The sequence below is a fragment of the Bactrocera dorsalis genome, chromosome 1 (genome assembly GCF_023373825.1).
Source record: "Bactrocera dorsalis isolate Fly_Bdor chromosome 1, ASM2337382v1, whole genome shotgun sequence".
Classification (NCBI taxonomy): domain Eukaryota; kingdom Metazoa; phylum Arthropoda; class Insecta; order Diptera; family Tephritidae; genus Bactrocera; species Bactrocera dorsalis.
The window spans coordinates 51748156-51767111 of record NC_064303.1 but is presented as its reverse complement, the minus strand read 5'-3'; the positions used below and the strand labels follow the sequence as shown (position 1 = coordinate 51767111).

Genomic DNA, 18956 nt, shown 5'->3' with positions numbered 1-18956 from the left:
TCGTCCGTCTCGTATAACAATCTCCTATTTTGAAAATAACTCATTATAATATTTATCAGATACTGAGGAGCGTGTATATCGTGTAGTGCTTTTATTATATTTTCCCACTTTGCGGAGTTGAACGCATTCTTCACATCTAGGGTTATTAGCGCGCAGTATTTTTTCCTACCACCTTTCCATCTTTTTCCTACCACCTTTCCATCAAGATATTCACCTTGAAAAGTTTAGTTTGTATGGGAGGTGCCACGCCCACTTCTCCGATTATCCCTTCTTTTGTGTGTAAGAAGGCTTTTGATACCATATAGGTCTATACCAATTTTCAGGTCCCTACCTTGAACCCTTCTTCCCTTCACAAATATTCTGCTTAAAAAATTTAGTTTGTATGGGAGGTACCATACCACGCCCCCTTATTCGATAGCCCCCGGTTTTATATGTGAGAGTGGCGTTGTTATCCTGTAGCTCTGTACCAATTTTCATGTTCCTACCTTAAACACTTTTGAAGATATTCGACTTGAAAAATTCAATTTGTATGGGAGGTGCGACGCCCCCTTAATATTTTATTCTGATTTTAAGACATGACCTGCGCGTGGTAATAACAAACAAATCCCCCAAAGGAAGTATTTCATTTGGTTCAGCCGTTTTCGAGTTTTAGCGTTACAACTATACACCATTTCATTTTTATATGTATAGATATATAGATATAAATATATGTCGTATCAAACCTAAGTATATAAAATGCATATTTAGGTAGTAATACAAATCTTATTAAGTTATATACATAATTGCAAAGTTTTTATGGAATTCATCATAAAATAGGTAAATTTTAACCTCACTATGTACATACTTATGTACTTAGCATATGCTTTGATATCAAATATATACGGATCATATACATATAAATTATATGCCGAGTCAGGTTGCGCATAGGAAATAAACAAATCTGTAGACATAAATTTGTTTACATTGGAATTAGCATTATTTTTCTCATTTAACACTGAAAATGCTCAATTCTGCTATTCTCGTGGTGCAACACGCTCATAATTTGTCTCTGGTGAGACTCTTCCATCTCTGCCGAGTACCCGTTCGAAAAGTTACGATATTTGAAACGTGAACCTTCTCTATGATAAACGTTCTCTGGAGAAGGTTCACGGCGCGGGGAACGTAAAAATATTTTTGGCTCACTCGGTCGAGATGAGGGAGTTTCACCACTGCCAGCTCGGCAGGAGAAATCTTAACAGTTGCGCTTGAACAGAGCTGATCTTGGAATAAAAATTTTGCTCAGAATTTTATATTGCTGTTACAGACGTATGTTAGCTGTTTTGCTTATATTTTTATACGTTTATATGCAAACATGTCTATTCTTATGAATTCAATTTGTGCATATTTATGAAAAAAAGTGCTATTGAATACATTTTAATTTATTTACTTTTTTAACGCAACATTTGTATATAATGTGAAAATAAGGCCTACTTTTTCAATTATTTCATATATTTGATATATTCATGCTTGCGTGAATACTTCATTATATACATATGTATGTATGTACATATATATATAACAGACTATCATATTATATTAAAAAAATTTAATATATTACAATAGTGATAAATGTACATAAATCGTATATTTTATCATTCAAAACTTATATTCCCATGAACATATGTACATATGTTTAGCTGTTTATGTTCACTTTCGGGAATTCAAATCATATTATCACTTATCAGTAGTGGGATATGCGCGCTGCTCATATGTATGTACATAAATATGTATGTGCGTATGACATGGACATACAACTAATGCATACACAAACCTACATAAGTATCTATGTATATCTCTTCATACACATGTACATATCACCCACAAAAGCTACAAACATTGTTCTACAAAAACAACAATTGCCTCAAATAGCATATGCAGCGTCACAAGTCAATATGGCAGCCAGAGTCAATGCCCAAATTTGTAGAAAAACACACAAAAATAACATTTTCATTCATGAACGCAAGCGCACTTTCAACAGGCAAACTCATTTCATTCATAAAAACAAACACCATTTCATCTCTCCAAACATGCCTTTGCCTACAAGCGTCTTTTCGCGACAATGGTAAAAGCTAAAAATCAAAAATTGAACAACTTTCTGATATTTCTTCACACAAAGAAGTGAAAAACGTGGCAATATACATAGCTGTTCTCTATTTTTGTATAATATTTGTCAATTCTAAAATATTTTTTCGTGGCTCGCAAAAATCTGCGTCAATATGTATACACGCTCATATTAATCATACATATTTTCATTAGTTTGTAGGCGAAGCTGTTAGAGCGGCAAGGGAAGCGGTGACAATCGGCGATCGTTCGCTTATTTTTACGGCACAGGTCGGATTTTCTACTAACAACACAATGTGACGCTTTGACGTCGCGTCGCTCTTTCGACACATTGACTCTTTGACAAAACGTGAGCTTCGGCAATTTGTTTTCCATGTCAACGGAGATTTCGCATGAAGCATTGAGTGTACAATGTACACTGTACATATTTACATACGTACATATATTCTCTAAGTAGACAAATTTACAAACATTATGCGTATGGTCTGTCATATTTGGTTACATTCACACATAATTATATATGAGCACATTTGCGACCGCTAGATCTTTTAAGATGATATCAACACTTTTAATAACCAACACAAATACTATATTTAAAATACATATATGTACATATTTTTGTATATAAATATATGACTTACCAAATCCATATAAAATGTACGTATACATATATACATAGGTAGTAATAAAAATTTTACTCTATTATATAAATACATGCAAATATTTTATGGAATACATCATAAAATAGGTCAATTTAAAATACATACTTATATGTTTTCATAACAAATACATATGTATACCGATCTATAAATTATATGCAGAGGCGTTTGCGCTAAGTAAATAAGCTAATCTGTTAGCGTGCATTCCATAACATTGAAATTAGCATTATTTTTTTCATTTAACACCGAAAATGCTCGCTGCTGCTATTTTCGAGTCCTCTGCTGCAAAACTCTGGTGAAACACGCTTAGATTTTGTCTGTGGTGAAACTCCCACTTCGCAGGCTTTTTCTATGCCCTGTCTCTACCGAGTACCCCTGCGAAAAGTTGCGATATCTAAAACGTGGACCTTCTCTATGATAAACGTTCTCTGCGTTCTCTGTACGATACTTACGATATAATCAACTCAAACTGCGTGAAGAAGTTTATTTATCACGTTGGCATGTAATCCAAAATTGCCAGAGATTATATCTTTGCTATTGTCTGGCCAAAATGCGATACATCATAGCATTACAGCACGAGCATTCAGACGAAAGTTGAAGTCTCTAATAAGTTTCATTACTACATTACATGTATTCGGTCCCACACGTTGCTGGCTGTATTCAGTTGAAAGGCAAAAAAAGCGAGGATTTCTTCATGCGTACATTTTGGTTTGGTTAATCGACAAAATCCGTCCTAAATAAATCGATGGTATCCTTTCTGCGGAATTTCCAGATCCGCCTACTGACCAAGTGATGTTTGATATTGTTACAGCAAACATGATCCATAGTCCATGCGGTACTCTTCATCGTTCATCGCCTTGCATGGCAAATGGAAAATGTACTAGAAATTTTCCTAAAGATTTCATAATGGCGTATTTTCGAGATACGCACAAAAAATGGCATCGCATTGGCCGTTGCTTCTTCTGGAATTGCAGCGACTTTATTGGATGGAGGCAGAACAGCTCATTCAGGATTTAAGCTGCCGTTGAAAACTCAAAATTAGCCTGATGAAGTGTACAGTATAAAAAAAAAACAATCGCCTATGGTCACAGTCTTGAAACAATGTAAGATTATTATCTTAGATGAATTCACTATACACACTTGCTCGGCATTGGATAGGACACTAAAGGATATAAAAAACAACGATCAACTATTTAGCGGCACTTTATTACACCTTTCAGATGATTTCAGAGAAACACTTCGCGTTATTCCACGTTCAACCTACACTAATGAAATTAACCGTTGCTTAAATGCATTGCATTGCGTCTATGGCGTAATGTTGAAAAAGCACAACTGACGGTGAACATGCGCGCTCAAATGCTTCAGGATCAATCCACTTAAACTTTCTCTAAATTGAATATATACTATGTCTCGAAATTTTATAGAAATAGGAGGTGGGTTAGATCTAAGCTCTGATCACTCCCCATTATATTTAACAGTAAGTGAAACAGTAATTAAAAGAAATACTAGTCTGAAGTTATACAACAAAAATGCGGACTGGACTTCGTTAAAACAAATACTTCAGACTAAAATAAAGTGTCCGAAAATCACACCAATTGAACAACTAGAGTTAGAAGTTAACACATTTACGAAAAAAATTCAACAAGCCGCTTGGAATAATACTCCGGAGATAAAGCGGAAAATTATAGGTTCAAATAACCCAGAGAAATAAAAATCCTTCTAATTAAGAAAAGAAAGGTGTTGCGTCATGCGACTTTATAAATCAAAAAATATTTTTTAAGAACTAAATTTGTTAAAATATTTGTATACATTATAAAATGTTTTACATTAAGTAAAATACTTACAATTTTTGTAATATACAAGCATAACCATAATCTACTACCTATGTATTAGAATAATCTATTACAATGAACTTAAGATGCTGAATTGGATTAGAACTACATACTTACCCCTTTTTTGTATACATAACGGGTGATTTTTTTGAGGTTAGGATTTTCATGCATTAGTATTTGACAGATCACGTGGGATTTCAGACATGGTGTCAAAGAGAAAGATGCTCAGTATGCTTTGACATTTCATCATGAATAGACTTACTAACGAGCAACGCTTGCAAATCATTGAATTTTATTACCAAAATCAGTGTTCGGTTCGAAATGTGTTTTATCGACAAATTTTGTTCAGCGATGAGGCTCATTTCTGGTTGAATGGCTACGTAAATAAGCAAAATTGCCGCATTTGGGGTGAAGAGCAACCAGAAGCCGTTCAAGAACTGCCCATGCATCCCGAAAAATGCACTGTTTGGTGTGGTTTGTACGCTGGTGGAATCATTGGACCGTATTTTTTCAAAGATGCTGTTGGACGCAACGTTACGGTGAATGGCGATCGCTATCGTTCGATGCTAACAAACTTTTTGTTGCCAAAAATGGAAGAACTGAACTTGGTTGACATGTGGTTTCAACAAGATGGCGCTACATGCCACACAGCTCGCGATTCTATGGCCATTTTGAGGGAAAACTTCGGACAACAATTCATCTCAAGAAATGGACCCGTAAGTTGGCCACCAAGATCATGCGATTTAACGCCTTTAGACTATTTTTTGTGGGGCTACGTCAAGTCTAAAGTCTACAGAAATAAGCCAGCAACTATTCCAGCTTTGGAAGACAACATTTCCGAAGAAATTCGGGCTATTCCGGCCGAAATGCTCGAAAAAGTTGCCCAAAATTGGACTTTCCGAATGGACCACCTAAGACGCAGCCGCGGTCAACATTTAAATGAAATTATCTTCAAAAAGTAAATGTCATGAACCAATCTAACGTTTCAAATAAAGAACCGATGAGATTTTGCAAATTTTATGCGTTTTTTTTTAAAAAAAGGTTATCAAGCTCTTAAAAAATCACCCTTTACTTACCTTTAGTCTAAGCCGTTAGGTTAAGATTTAGGCTAACTAAAGAACTGTTGAAATAAAAGAAGGCCATTGTATTAAAGACTATACCCGCGAACGGACGTTTTTCAATTTTAATCGGAATTTTTTAAACTCGAATTTAGCACAGGCAATTAGCTCTTAGTTGCGCATCTCAGTGAGTCCAACGTGTTTAATTTTAATCTTAAAAACGTGCGTGGCTGTAATTTTCGAACAAAGTAATACTTAGCGTATTAATTTAATGTAATTAGTTTAACTCGTGAACAATTGCCTGTGCATTTTCCATTTTTTCCGGTTGCGGTCGAGTGCAAGTGATTAAAGTGACAAATACTAAAAATAAATGCCTGGACAAAGACATTAAAAATAAAAATAAAAATAATATATATCTATATAGATATACATATATATAAAAATTCAAAATTTTGTGAAAAATATATCACTTGTATATACATACATATATAAAATAATTGCGGAGTGTACACGTGCGACATACACTCAAGTGAATAAAAACGGAGTAGTAAAATCAAACATAAAGAAAATAAAATACAAATTAACCTAAACTAAAAATTAAAAAAATATTGAGAGAAACTTTTTGTGAAGTGTGTGGTGAAAATATAATACATGCATATGTACATGACATAAGTGCGGTAAAATTCACCAGTCCAATAGTGCGCAAACACAAGGAAAGAAACGGAAAGAAGCAAAGCCAAAAAGTGGTGAATTAGGTTAAACAGGCATATTTTTGCAAATACAGTGGAGTGTCAAAATATAAGCAGTGTTAAAATAAAGGCATTTATATTTTTTCTGCTAAAGGTGGTTACACAGTTTGTGCATGAGATTAATTGCGGTAAAGTAGATTTATTAAAAACTATCGCCAAAAACAAAAAGTGCCGTTCCTAAATAAAATAAAAAGAGTGTCGCGAGTGCCGCTAAAAAGTGCCGGAAAAGAGGTACAAACCCGTTAAAAGAAAAGTGCCGTAAAACTAAAAACCGATAACTTTGGCCGTTAAAACGTTAAACAGCTATTTGGGGTAACATCACATCGGTACCGAACGGGCTTGCGTCAACACCATCGTTCCTCTGCTGCAGCGTCAACGCCGATTCTCGCCGCTACCAAGTCAACTTCAACACCGTCGCTGCTAACATCGACACCAGATTCTCTGCTTCGTGGAATGAGCTGCAACTGCATTCTCTGCAAAAGGGAAGTGAACGCAGCAAACCGCCTATGCATTCACAACAGGTAACGAGTGCGAATCACTGAAAGTGGTGCGAATAAAAAAAAACGAAAAGTAAAAAAAGAACAAGTGCACACTTTCAGTTTTTGGCTCTCCCTCTTTTCACAATTTTTCACATACGTATATTTTCATATTGCGTATATTTCTCATATTTTAATATTCACTTACGTACATATATATACATACATACATATGCATTTATGCATTGATTCATCTACATACATAAGTGAAAGGGGGATGTGGTATTTGCGGTAGCGTTCTTAATTGAACATTAAGGTACATTCTGCATACTTTATAGATTTGGCTTTCGTATACTTGGGAATCGATATAATTTTTTCTCGTTTTCGTAACCGATTCCAAATATATTTGTTGCCAACCTTTATTGCTATTGGTCTGGCTTTCGTATATTTGGGAATCGCTATACATATATTTTTCGTTATCGATTCTTAATATATCTGTTGCCAACCTGTATAGTTTTGGTTCCGAAAATTTAATTTAAATAAGCAAAATGAGCAAGCCAAAACCAACTATCGCCAACCTCTCTCCAAGTAAGGAGCTGATCGATTTAAAGTCATTAACCCATTTAGACCTGAAACTACTTTTTTTTAATTGAAATGATTTTTGTCTATTTTTATTAGTCCTAGGGTATCACAGAACATAAAAAAAATGTTTAAAAAAATTACATTTCTACAGGTTAGGTAGAAAAGGCCGTATTGTATGTGATACAGTAGGCTCATATATATGCAATAATACCAAAGTTAACAAAGAAGTTATTTATTGTTAAAATTATAATCAGCCCTATCACGCAATTCATCGTAGCGAAGCTACGAATACGAATGTCCGCTACGAATACGAATGTCCGCTACGAATACGCATTATTTGCTATCATTGAATTCATGTGAATTCGAAACTTTTGTTGCCAGACTTAGTTTTGAATTTTGGCATTTCGAAATCAGCTGTGTAGAAGAAAAAATTAAAATTTTGATTAATAAAAGTGAAATCGTTTATATTCAAATTGATTTTACAAAGAAAATATGTATTCGCTAACGTTTTTATTTATGTTGCTTGAGGAAGAACGTGAGAGAAGTCGGCGTGATCTAAAAATTCACCGAAAATCACTGAGGGACAAGAGCAACCCTTTCGATGTGGACGAAGCAATGAACAGTTCAAAAATTCACAAAAATTCATTGTTAAATTTTATTAAAATTATTTTTCTAAAACAGGTTTATTAAAAACTATCGCTTAAATAAGGCGGCCTTTACGTATGTCCTCGATGTTCTAGAGAGGAATGCAACTTCTTTAAGATCGTCACCTATATCTTTACTTCATCGATTGTCTTCGGTTTTACGGTTTTTAGCTGAAGGAGGCTATCAGCATGGAGTGGGTAAAGACATCGATATTCCAATGGCTCAGTCAACATTTTGTTGCATCTTAAAATAAGTATTGAGATTGCTTCAGTCCCATTTGTGCCCTCAGTGGATAAACCTCGAGTTAAGTAAAAAAAGTGAAGCGAAAAAGTTTTTTTTCAGAAATACGGATTTCCAGGCGCGATTTTGTGTGTAGACGGGACACATATTAATATCGTTGCTCCAACTAAAGATAAGTTTCTCTATTATAACCGCAAAGGATACTTTAGTATCAATGCCATGATTGTAAGTTTGGTGACAAATTCGCATTTCAAACATCTTAATCAATGTTTTGCAGATGTGTGACAATAAAATGAAAATACGTTATGTGAATGCTCAGTTTTCTGGCAGCAATCACGACTCCCACATATGGAAATTTATTTCTCCGTTAGCACAAACCTGTCGTACAAAAATTCCGCTAAACTTAAAAATTTTCCGTTCCGAGTGAATTCAGTGAATGCAACTCTACGAATTTCGAACTTACTTTCGGAACTGTTCGAATTGCATGATAGCAGTTTCGTAACTTTCCCGAAGAAACACTCTACTATGGATTGCGTGATAGGGCTGAATTATATGTTATTTTTTAGTATGATAAGCTAGAAAACAGTTGACATGTAAACCAACATCGCATTTTATGCATCTTCTAGGACACAATCGATGACATAACCCACACCTAGTCCTTTTATTTTCTGGCTGATTGATTGCATAGTGACCTATATCACCTGGCATCAATAGTAAGTGATGATGGTCTACTCGGCCCTGGTTTACTTCTCAGCCTATTAGACTCTATAAGTGCAATTGCTACACGGCGTCTGAATGTTAACATATCCATGCCACCGCCATTGTATCTGAATAGAAGCCAGGCGTTTTGGAGTGACATATCAACACATTGCAAGATGGGGGGCATATACCACTTCTTACCACGAATACTTGTTCTAAGTGATGATATGTTTTGGTCTGACAGATCTACACCTCCCATGTTCTGATTGTACTGGTGTATAAAATGTGGCTGAGAAACGGTTATTTTCTTTTTCTCTTTTTGAGAATACCGATCTGTTTTGTGCAACGGGGTTATACCAACCGCATTTGAGCAAACTGTCACCATTCTATTATCATGCCATTTACAAATTATAATATCATCGCACACACGACAGTCGAAAAATTCTCTATCCTTCTTTTTCAGCTCTTTATTTCCTAATAAAGGGCAATTACTGGTCCTATTTTCTCTTATAGTTCCGGTTACTCGTATGTTTCTCTTTGTTAGTTCAGCAATCAATGGCAGTCCAGTAAAAAAATTATCTATAAACAAATGGTAATTTCCTCCGAGATTTAGTTTGGTAAGTATATCAGTATATGTGAGACTACACTGGCACCAAGACCCAATTCCGCGTACTGAGAGTTCAAATTAGTGGTTGCACCTTGGTATGGCTCAAACCATACTATATAGCCACTTGATGTCGCGCCCACCCAAAGTTTGAAACCATACCTTGTCGATTTCCCACGTATAAATTGCTTGCATCCATGTCGTCCAAAGTATGGCACCATAGCCTCATCAACACTATGATTTTCTTTGTGTGGACAATGTCTCAAAAATTCTTCCGATAATTTTTTCATAAGTGGACGTACTTTAGCAAATTTGTCAGATTTATTTAACTGTAAATTATCAGCACAGTGCATATTTGGAAATATGACTGAAAATCTGTCACGAGATAAGGCACTGACAATAAGATCATTTTTCTTATCAGGTGAATTTTCCCAGTACATGCGTCTTCTATTCACTTGATAGTAGCCACTGACCAACATGATTCCGACAGCACACTTCATTTCCTTTATTTTGATATCAGCAGGAAGATTCTTCCTTCCTAAGTATTTGTTAGTCTCAGTAGTAAGTAATTGATACACTTCTTCCGAAAAAAATAACGGAAACCAATCAATTGGCGATCTATCTTGACGCACATATAATATGGGCTTCCAGGTTGGGGTAACTGCAGTGTAATTTTTTTTGACAGTTATACTTTTTAGCTATTTTATGTAACGGCTCGTAAACTTCTGGTTCTTCCTCGTTTGCGAAAGAGTGACTTTCAGAAACATCTTCCAATGTTTCTGTACTTACTTCTTGCAGCTCTGCATGTGTTCTCAACAAACTGGGCGGTAGGTTGTTGATTTGGACGTTGTCCTCATCCCCAGAATCTTCATTCGTCAAGTCTTCATTTGCATTTACAGGTGGAAGTAAATAAATATCATTGCTTGTTCCAGAATTCTCAATTTCGTCAGCCTCCAAAAGCGTAACAATTTCATTCAGTGACACAAATCTGAAAGGAAAAATGCAATGTGTGTAAGCCTACTGTATCAAATACGATACACTACTTTTTACAAATAAAAAAATATACTAAAACAAACGAAGCAACGAAAAGGATTCTACATTTTTACTCTCTAGCTTTCGTTTTTACTATATGTAAATATATCAAAGTACGTGATGGTTGTGATAAAATAATGAATTCTCACCGTTTTGATGACATGTTGAAATTCTTATTCACAAATCACATTCAACTCGCATACGTACACACATGATGATGCCAACTATTACACTAAAGTTATTTTTGTAGTATTGTTTAGACCGTGCACGTGACACCAACACAAGATGTAAACAATTTCTTATCAACGGTACTTCAAAATAATTTATTACATTTGGTGTATCGTATATGAGGCGGTAGGTCTAAATGGGTTAAAGCGTCAAAGGACGGTGGCGAAAAGTAGTATTTTACGCATAAAAACGGGTCTTCTAGAAAAGACTATGTCATTAGATTCAATCGAATTGGAATGTCGTCTTGATATACTAAACTCACATAGTGAGAAATTGATGAAATGTCAATCTAAAATTGTAGAGATTGATGAAAACGACATGGCCCGAGGTGAGTTAGAGGACATAATTGTAGAAACAAAATCCATAATTAAAACAATTTTGGCCAAAAATAGAACATCTATTGCTGAAACATCATTCGTAATATCTCACAGCTCAAGGCTCCCAAAAATGAATTTGCCGAAATTCTATTGAGAATATTCGGAATTTAAAAATTTCATTAGTTTGTTTGAGAGTTTGGTTCACAATGATCCAAACATCTCAAATATTGAAAATTTTAACCATCTGGTTAATTGTCTATCTGGGGAGGCTCTGGGCACGGTAAAGGCGTTTCTAATGTCGGATGAAAATTATCCGAAGGCGTTGGCAAGTCTCAAAAAGGTTTACGACAATAAATGTTTGATTTTTTTTTAATACGATTTCAAAACTTTTTGAGCTGCAAACTATCCCTAAGCAGACCCTTCATTGCGCGCGATGATTGATGAAGTGTCGACTATATATGACTCATTGCTATCGCTGGGCGATGAGAAACAAATCACAAATGCGAGAATTATTCACATAGTCATGACAAAAGTTGACTCTGCCACCCGATCAAAGTGGGAAGAACAGCTGGATTACGACAAGTTACCATTGTGTAAGGATTGTGAAGCCACCTTAAATAGACGGTACCAGCACCTATCAGCTGAAGGCGCATCATCTTCTAGGACGAGACCCATAGCAGCAGCCAGTGCGAACCACGTGAAGCAGCCTCACATGAATGGAACGAAGTTCGCTTTAGTTGCAGCGAATACAAAGCAGCCAACCTGCCAGCAGTGTAAATCGAAGGACCACTACTTAACAGCTTGTCCCACTTTTAAAGCTCTCTCTGTTCAACAGTTTGTCAAATCGGTGTCCTTATGCATAAATTGTTTGCGTAAGGGACATACGGTATCCAAATGCAGAGCGGATCGATGTCGAGGGTGTAATCGGTCCCACCACACATTACTGCACCAGTATCCTGTATCCTTCGCTGCTGAACCTCACCCGAAACTAACAACAACTACACACGCAATGCATACAATAAGTGTGCCTGTTCGGGTAATGTTGGCAACAGCAGTTATTCTGGTGAGATCAAGCTGTGGAGAGTACCTGTCCGCAAGAGCCCTGCTAGACTCAGGAAGTCAAGTCAACTTCATGACGGAGGATTTAGCCCAAACCTGCGGATTCGGCAGCGGACAGGACATTAAATATTATAGGGATTGGAAATTCAAATACAAAAGTCGGGGCCAAATTAAGCGCATTCGTTAAGTCGCGCGTAAACAATTATGAATTTTCGGCGGAATTCTGGATTATGCGATGTACTTCGGCTAATCATCCAGACCATACCATTAATATTCTTCTTCTTCTTCTTTACTGGCGTAGACACCGCTTACGCGATTATAGCCGAGTCAACAACAGCGCGCCAGTCGTTTCTTCTCTTCGCTACGTGGCGCCAATTGGATATTCCAAGCGAAGCCAGGTCCTTCTCCACTTGGTCCTTCCAACGGAGTGGAGGTCTTCCTCTTCCTCTGCTTCCCCCGGCGGGTACAGCGTCGAATACTTTCAGAGCTGGAGTGTTTTCGTCCATTCGGACAACATGACCTAGCCAGCGTAGCCGCTGTCTTTTAATTCGCTGAACTATGTCAATGTCGCCGTATATCTCGTACAGCTCATCGTTCCATCGAATGCGATATTCGCCGTGGCCAACGCGCAAAGGACCATAAATCTTTCGCAGAACTTTTCTCTCGAAAACTCGCAACGTCGACTCATCAGATGTTGTCATCGTCCAAGCCTCTGCACCATATAACAGGACGGGTATTATGAGTGACTTATAGAGTTTGGTTTTTGTTCGTCGAGAGAGGACTTTGCTTCTCAATTGCCTACTTAGTCCGAAGTAGCACCTGTTGGCAAGAGTAATCCTGCGTTGGATTTCCAGGCTGACATTGTTGGTGGTGTTTACGCTGGTTCCAAGATAGACGAAATTATCTACAACTTCAAAGTTATGACTGTCAACAGTGACGTGAGTGCCAAGTCGCGAGTGCGACGACTGTTTGTTTGATGACAGGAGATATTTCGTCTTGCCCTCGTTCACTGCCAGACCCATTTGCGTTGCTTCCTTGTTCAGTCTGGAGAAAGCAGAACCGATGATATCAATATCATCGGCATACGCCAGCAGCTGTACACTCTTATAAAAGATTGTACCTGCTCGATTAAGTTCTGCAGCTCGAACTATTTTCTCCAGCAGCAGATTGAAGAAATCGCACGATAGGGAGTCGCCTTGTCTGAAACCTCGTTTGGTATCGAACGGCTCGGAGAGGTCCTTCCCGATCCTGACGGAGCTTTTGGTCCCGCTCAATGTCAGTTTACACAGCCGTATTAGTTTTGCGGGGATACCAAATTCAGACATTGCGGCATAAAGGCAGCTCCTTTTCGTACTGTCGAAAGCAGCTTTAAAATCGACGAAGAGGTGATGTGTGTCGATTCTCCTTTCACGGGTCTTTTCCAAGATTTGGCATGGTGAATATCTGGTCGGTTGTTGATTTACCAGGTCTAAAGCCACACTGATAAGGTCCAATCAGTTTGTTGACGGTGGGCTTTAATCTTTCACACAATACGCTCGATAGAACCTTATACGCGATATTAAGGAGGCTAATCCCACGGAAGTTGGCGCAGATTGTGGGGTCTCCTTTTTTATGGATTGGGCATAGCACACTTAAATTCCAATCGTTGGGCATGCTTTCGTCCGACCATATTTTACAAAGAAGCTGATGCATGCATGTTCGTCTTCTCCTGGCGTTGTGTGTTCACTGCCATTCAGCAGGCTGGAGAAGTGTTCCCTCCATAATTTAAGTATGCTCTGGGCATCGGTGACTAGATCACCTTGGGGGGTTCTACATGAGTATGCTCCGGTCTTGAAACCTTCTGTAAGCCGCCGCATCTTTTGGTAGAATTTTCGAGCATTACCCCTGTCGGCCAGCTTATCAAGCTCTTCGTACTCACGCATTTCGGCCTCTTTCTGTTTCTGTCTACAAATGCGTCTCGCTTCCCTCTTCAACTCTCGGTATCTATCCCATCCCGCACGTGTTGTGGTCGATCGTAACGTTGCGAGGTAGGCAGCCTGTTTTCTCTCCGCTGCGACACGGCACTCCTCGTCGTACCAGCTGTTCTTTTGCACCTTCCGAAAACCAATGGTTTCGGTTGCAGCTGTACGTAAGGAGTTTGAAATGCCGTCCCACAGTTCCCTTATACCGAGTTGTTGACGAGTGCTCTCAGAGAGCAGGAGTGCAAGCCGAGTAGAAAATCGCACGGCTGTCTGTTGTGATTGCAGCTTCTGGACGTCGAACCTTCCTTGTGTTTTTTGGCGTGCGTTTTTTGCTGCACAGAGGCGGGTGCGAATCTTAGCTGCAACAAGATAGTGGTCCGAGTCGATGTTAGGGCCTCGGAGCGCACGCACATCTAAAACACTGGAGACGTGTCTTCCGTCTATCACAACATGATCGATCTGGTTGGTAGTTTTTCGATCCGGAGACAGCCAGGTAGCTTGATGAATCTTCTTATGCTGGAATCTAGTACTACAGATAACCATATTTCGGGCCCCGGCGAAGTCGATCAGCCTCAACCCATTTGGGGATGTTTCCTCGTGGAGGCTGAATTTACCGACCGTAGTGCCAAAGATACCTTCTTTGCCCACCCTGGCGTTGAAGTCGCCAAGCACGATTTTGACATCGTGGCGGGGGCAGCTCTCATAAGCGAGCTCCAAGCGCTCATAAAAGTCATCTTTGGTCACATCGTCCTTCTCTTCCGTCGGGGCGTGGGCGCAAATCAGCGATATGTTGAAGAACCTCGCTTTGATGCGGATTGTGGCTAGACGTTCATTCACCGGAGTGAATGATAGTACTCGGCGACGGAGTCTCTCTCCCACCACGAATACAACACCAAACTTGCGCTCCTTTATATGGCCACTGTAGTAAATGCCACAAGGACCTACTCGTCTTTGTCCTTGTCCCGTCCATCGCATTTCTTGGACGGCGGTGATGTCAGCCTTTATTTTCACGAGGACATCAACCAGCTGGGCAGCGGCACCTTCCCAATTAAGGGACCGGACATTCCAGGTGCATGCCCTCAATTCGTAGTCCTTATTTCGTTTTCCATGGTCGTCATCAAAAGGGGGGTCTCTCATCCGAGGCTGGTTGTTGCTATTCGCTGGGGTTGTTTTTTTACGTGGCGGGTCCCAAACCCAGCGCACAACCCTATGTAGGGGATATTTCGCCTTCTCACGTTAGCTCGCCTTCAAACGGATGTTCTTAGGCTACCCAGAGGATACTTGGTCAAAGACCGGAAGTCGTGAGCTGCTTGAGTCATATGTAAAAGAATCGTTTCTGGCCACTCCCAAGTGAATGGCGATCAGAGTACTTTCCTCACTTGCGTGAACTTCTACATATGACTCCATCCTCCATATTAATGGTTGGAAAATTCCGCACAATATTAAATTGGCGGATCCAGAGTTCCAAAAATCTCAAAAGATCGATCTGTTAGCGGTTGGTCAAATTAAATGTGGCCCTAATCAACCAACGCTACAGAAAACTCTTTTGAGATGGATTGTTTCTGGCAAATATGTCAGCAGTCTTAGTCCTCCTCCCGAAGTAAATAGCACATTATGCCAAACTGAAGAAGACTTAACGTTAATAGATTCAGTAGTCCAAAAATTCTGGGCTCTGGAGGAACTTCCTTCAGAAATAAATGGCAACAAATTCACACCTGAGCAAAATGAGTGTGAACAATTTTTCGTCAATACAACCTCAGTTATTACCTTCAGGAAGGCTTCAAGTCAAAATGCCCTTTAAGGCTGACCGTAGGTTACTCGATCACTCCTATGAAATCGCAGTTCGGCGATTTCAGGTCCTGGAGAGGAAAACATTGAAAGATCCAGAACTTTGTAAAATGTATCTGGACTTCATGAATGAGTATAAAGCGCTGGGTCACATGAGTCCAACAAATAATAAGATCCCGAGTGAACCACACTATTTCATTCCGCATCAGTGTGTTTTGAGACCCGAAAGCGCAACAACAAAATTACGAGTTGTCTTTGATGCGCCGAGTCGTACTTCTTCTCAAATTTCATTAAATGAACTTTTGATGGTAAGCCCAACCATCCACGAAGAATTGTACTCAACTCTTCTTCGTTTTCGTTTACATAAATACGCTTTAACGGCAGACATTACTAAAATGTACCGCCAAATAATCATACATGAAGAAGACAGAAACTGTCAACTTATTGCGTGGAGAGAACATCCTTCAGAGCAAATTAAAATTTTTCGTCTTAACACCGTAACATACGGCACTGCGACTGCACCATTTCTCGCAACTCGGTATTTACAAATGCTCAGCGATGCTAATACAACTAAATACCCACTCGGTTCATTGGCCATTAAAAGAGACTTTTATGTCGATGACTTATTGACAGGGTCTGAAAATTTTGAGTCTCTAGATCTTATAAGAAGTGAAGTAATTACAATATTAAACTCGGCCGGATTCACCTTAACGAAGTGGTTTTCGAACCACCATAAATTTTTCGATATTAATTGTACTGAAAAGTCATTAAGCTTCAATGACAAAAACTCAAACACTAGGAATCCATTGGTTGCCGAAAGAGGATTCGTTTCGATTTGTTTGGGATGCCAATTTTCATGATCTGCGAGCTACTAAACGAAACATACTATCAGTCTCTGCTCGCCTTCTCGACCCTCTTGGACTATTAGCCCCGCTACTTACCAAAGCAAAAGTCTTATTGCAAGAGCTTTGGATCCAAAAACTAGATTGGGATGAGTCGATTCCATTGCGCCTTAATACTAGCTGGCAGAATTTCAAAGCCAACCTACTGCAGCTGTCATCAATTAGCATTCCTCGATACGTAAATCTAGAGTCGAGTGCTATCTGCCAAATACATGGTTTCTCCGACGCTTCAATAGGAGCGTACGGATGCTGCATATACATACGAAGCCAATCTGCTAGTGGTGTCAAATGTACGCTGCTTACTGCAAAGTCTAGAGTGGCTCCGCTGAAGACCATGTCTCTTCCGCGTCTCGAGCTCTCGGCAGCACATCTTCTTGCCAAGTTATGGTCACGAATTGCGCCAATGTGGAATCGACAATTTTATAAAATTATATTTTGGACAGACTCTGAAATCGTATTGCTTTGGGTAAGGACACATCCATCTTCATTACAAACCTTTGTTGCAAATAGAGTGTCTGAAATCGAAGAATTGACTGACAATATAAATTGGCGACATGTGCCAACAAAACAAAATCCTGCGGATCAAGTGTCTCGGGGTTGCAACGTGGATGAATTGAACAATTCAATATGGTTTGGCGGTCCACAGTTCCTCCTAGAAGACCCCGCTTTATGGCCAATTAACACGCACTTCCAGCTCTCCCCAGACGGTGAAGCATTAGAGAAGAAGAAAAATACTTTCACACTAGCCACTCGTGAAAGAGAACTCACTATTGAACCTTATCGAAAAATTCTCTTCTCATAAAAAATTTCTTCGTGTGGTTGCCTATCTATTACGGTGGGTTAGACGACCAAAAATGCCTACGTAGGGAAGGGACCTGACATCTGACGAATTACACTTGAGTTTTTTGAAAATTGTTCAGGTGATTCAACATTCGGAATTTGCGAATGAAATCCAAAAACTGACGGAAGGCACCACGCTACCCGGAAACTCAATCCGTTTTTGCATGAGTACTCGGATATGTCGCTTTCATTCAAATTCGCCTTTTAAATGCACCTCTCCCATACGATGCCAAATTCCCATTATTACTAAATAAGAATTCCCACTTCTTTATCAATTACTTACGGATCCTGCACTTTCGAAATTACCACGCAGGGGCAAAAGCGTTGGATGCGCTTCTTCGAGAACGCATATGGTAAGAAACTGTACACACTGCTTTCATTATAAGCCGAAGTTGCAAACAAAAATAATGGGAAACTTGCCAGTTGAAAGACTTCGAGCGCTACGACCCTTCTTTATATGTGGCGTAGATTTTTGTGGTCCAATTTATACTACATTAAAAATACGCGGTCGACCACCCGTAAAAACCTATATCGCAGTTTTCGTTTGTTTCACGTCTAAAGCAGTACACTTAGAATTAGTCTCTGACTTATCAACTAATTCCTTTATTCTCACCCTAAAAAGGTTCATTGGTCGCCAAGGGATGCCACAGACGATATACAGTGACAACGCAACGAACTTCGTCGGCGCCGATGGCAAATTGCGCGAACTCAAAGAGGCGTTTCTGTCCCAGTCTCCGGAAGTAATGGTATTCGCCGCCTAAGAAGGGTTCAAATTCGCCTTTATACCACCGAGGGCGCCGCACTTCGGCGGGTTATGGAAGGCGGCAGTGAAGTCCGCCAAACACCTCGCCGTGCGCGCAATGGGCAACGTGCTGCTCACCGCCGAAGAGCTAGGAACACTGGTGGCCGAAGTGGAGGTCATCCTCAACTCGCGGCCCCTCGCACCGTTGAGCCAGGATCCCAGCGACGGCGAAGCATTGACTTCAGCACACCTACTAATGGGTGCTCCCTCCGAGCCTTACCACCGGCAGAAGTGTCAACGGACCCAGTTCGCTATTGCGAGAGATGGCAACTTGTTTGCTGTCTCAAGCAACAGTTTTGGCGACAGTGGTCCAAAACGTACATTACCAGTCTTCAGGAGCGCAACAAATGGCTGCACCGAAACGCAACCTGCAGCCCGGCGAT

At 39.3% G+C, this 18956-nt stretch overlaps 1 protein-coding gene across 2 annotated transcripts in view; it reads left to right on the top strand.

Annotated features, from left to right (window-relative positions):
• The first annotated feature begins 403 nt into the window (after positions 1–403).
• Positions 404–18956, top strand: part of LOC125775357 (uncharacterized) — a 322796-nt gene continuing 304243 nt past the window's right edge. For both annotated transcript variants that reach the window (XM_049445856.1, XM_049445857.1), the window contains exon 1: positions 404–536. The gene's annotated coding sequence lies outside the window, so the exon portion shown is untranslated. The remainder of the gene's footprint in view (positions 537–18956) is intronic.